Source organism: Scophthalmus maximus, chromosome 13 (genome assembly GCF_022379125.1).
Source record: "Scophthalmus maximus strain ysfricsl-2021 chromosome 13, ASM2237912v1, whole genome shotgun sequence".
NCBI classification, from domain to species: domain Eukaryota; kingdom Metazoa; phylum Chordata; class Actinopteri; order Pleuronectiformes; family Scophthalmidae; genus Scophthalmus; species Scophthalmus maximus.
Window position 1 is genome coordinate 1,585,001 of NC_061527.1, and position 3,276 is coordinate 1,588,276.

The following is a 3,276-nucleotide window of genomic DNA, read 5'->3' on the forward strand; positions in this document are numbered from 1 at the left end:
CTTGCACGTCGCATGATGCAGCAGCCGCTCTGCTTCATACACAACATCGCCAGCAAGTAACGTTCAGCTCCAACTGTTTGCAAACAACATCCAGGTAACACACACACACACACACACACACAAACAGGCGGCCGCAGCGACGGGTGGTTTCACACTGGAGACCCGGCGAGCGTGTGATCGCACGGCGCCGGAACAGCTGTGCGTCCGGGCGCATACATGTGCGGGCGGAGATGAATATGAATGAGCAGCAGATAGGCCCCACATGCATTAGAGTGGGTGCGGCGATGCATGGTCGCTCAGCTCGATGCACACACGTCCATGAGCGTCTCACACGAAAGCTGTGCGACTAAAGACGCCTGCACGCACCACCCAGCGGGCTCCCCGGGCTGCGGAGGAGGGACCGGTCCGGGGGTCGCGATTAGAGGTCGGCTGAGGGGGTTTTTTGGTTTGTGAGTCGTGACGGTCGGTTGTGAAGATGGGTTTGCAAGTTGTGCTCAGTTAACGTCTGTTTCTCCCAGATGGAAAATCAATAATAACGAGTCATTTGGGCACGCCCGTGCCCCGAGACCCCTGAAATATCAAATATTTAACCGGTTCTGATGCGTGTGCAAATTTTCGGGCGGGTCGGATCAAGTTCAGTGCCTCAGATCAGCATTCTTATTTACATAAGAATTAATAATAATTCCTGCGATTCAATAGGTCCTCGCTCTGACTTTGACAGCGGAGCTCAGGCCCTAATAATAGAACAATAAACGGAGACGTCATCTCCCTTCATACGCCGGCTGTATGAAGGGTGTTTTCAAAAGAACTCATGACAAATATTAATATAACTCACAGGAATATGACACTCGTCACGAACCCAGCATGTCATTATCACCTTAACAATATATTGATCAACTATAAACAACAGATTAATTCACAGGGAAATAAATAATGTAATAAATAAATAGTAATATTTCAACTAGAAAATTATTTTTAAAAAAAGGTGTTGAGGCATTTCTGTCCTTTGTCCTTGACTGTGTCAATATTCCTCTGTGTGTCTGTTTGTGTGTGTGTGTGTGTGTGTGTGTGTCAGGTCTGCTCAGTCAGAGGCCTTTCGCGGCGGCCGTTGGCGGCAGACAGCACTCTTCAGTCATCAGGCGTCGACTTGATGGACAGGAGCTCGTCCCTCAGGTGTTTTCTGTCACCGCGCTCCCTCGTCCACTCGTCCACTCAGACTGACGCTGACGGACTCATCGGGACGGACACAAGGTAAAAGCTCACAACGCGCTCCCGCTCCAGATGTGGGCCGACAGCTCGGCGGCGGCTTCTGAAAGGATATTTTTCACTGACTGCTTCTGCAGACGTGGGATGTTCCTTTCACAAGGCGGAACCATACAGCTGCGGGTTCCGTGTGAGGTGATGTGCTGGCATCTAGTGGTGATGTTGCAGATTGCAACGAACTGGAAAACCCCTCCCCTTCCACGTTTATAGAGGGATGCCACCGAATGTTCCGTAGATTGTCCTGCTGCTGTCGGGGAGCGAGTCGGACTCTGAAAGTCTCTCGCTGCGTTCGTCATTTGTGAACGGCAAAACTCCGGAGGACGAAATCCGTGACGCAGTTCTGCGAACATCAGGTCTCGTGCAAACAGATTTGTTCTTCAGACGTGCTCCGATCGCAGCACTTTTCTGGAGATAGACGCGTTCGATGGATCCGACGTGGCCTCACCGTACGAACTCACGGTACGAACAACTGGAAGAGAAAATTTAGGATTAGAATACAAACTTTTTTTTTGCACGAGGCCCCTTGTCCAGAGTTCGTGTCTCAAAGCAACTCAGGAGAAAACTTCAGGAAGTGTAAAGATAAGAAAAATCTCTCCAGGGCCCGAACGCAGGATTACGCTCAAACTACGTGAACTAATTTCCCCCGGAACTCGACATGGGCCGGGACAGGATCCATTAAGTCTCGGTGAGGATCTCGACAAAGGGGCGGATCCAGGAATCGTTTGTCACTGGCGAGAGAGGACGTTTTTGATATTTTCATCTATTTGAAAATATTTCCCAAGGAAGAATTCATGGATCTTGATGGAAGAGGAAGGAGAAGTGCGGCTCTAAATTAAAAAACCTCGATCTGGCAGATTTAAATGTAGAAGACTGTTCTACTCGGTACTTTATAATAACCCTAAATGACAATATGTGGGAAATAAATGTGTATAAGTGCTTGTGAGCGGCAGCAGCAGCAGCGGTGGCTGTCGCACGAGATCGGACTGAATCATTTAGTTCCAGGTTCATTTTTATATAATACATTATTAACACAGGTTACGTACAATAAAACAAAAAAAGGCTGGTTCTAAAGAAACTCCATGGACAGATGTGAACACGCAGATCGGAGGGGGAAAAAACATATAAGCCCAAGAAGGTAAGAATCCAGCAAAAGAAAAGAAGGTAACTGTACCGACGGCTCCCTGCTACTGTAGCTCTTCGTCACTCATCACTCACTCAGGTGACTGAAAGACAATCGAACCAATCAGAGCAGAGATGGACGTCGGTAACGTGCTTTCGTTTGACTCTTTGCCCCCAAAGCGACGTCATACAATCACGTTACCGTTAGCTTAGCATCGTCTTCATCACGTCCACCTGGTTGTTTGATCGGCGTGAACCCATGATCCAAAACACCAGTCGTTTTTGAAGCAGCGTGTTGCGACGTATGTGGTCGTTGTAAAAACCTCTAGCGGTCGCTATGTACCTGGCCACTAGAGGTCGGCGGTGGAACCGGTAAGTCCGTCAAGTTTGTGTATTTCAGTGGATTTGCTTATCTCCTGTCTCGTCACCCTAATAACCCCCCCCCCCCCACGTTTACGAGCTCATCAACTGTGTTTTTGGAAAAGGAACTTATGTCCCACAATGCTCTTCTCTGATTATGACTATGACTCTGACTTCCCATATGGTCTAGTGGTGAGGATTCCTGGTTTTCACCCAGGTGGCCCGGGTTCGATTCCCGGTATGGGAACAATTTAATCATTTGTGAGGTTAGGGGTTCAATACCGGGGCGTGTGGACCCCTAGAACTGATTGTATGTGATGTGATAAAAAGTACTTGCGATGTACTGTACCGTACTACTGTCCTGTCACCGGTAGCGTCGGTACTTTAGGAGACAGTATAAGTCGGTGGTTTTTACCACATGCCACATTTTTGAAATGTGAGTTGGGCGACGTGTTGGAATCGTCCCAGAACGGAGGATTCGGTGTGACGGGCCTCCGAGGAACCTGGAGCAGCAGGGTAATGAACCTTTCCACT

General features: G+C 48.7%; 1 non-coding gene across 1 annotated transcript; it reads left to right on the plus strand.

Annotated features, from left to right (window-relative positions):
- The first annotated feature begins 2,917 nt into the window (after positions 1-2,917).
- On the plus strand, positions 2,918-2,989 carry trnae-uuc. The gene has a single exon. It is a non-coding gene; the product is annotated as a tRNA-Glu (tRNA).
- The last annotated feature ends 287 nt before the right edge of the window (positions 2,990-3,276 follow it).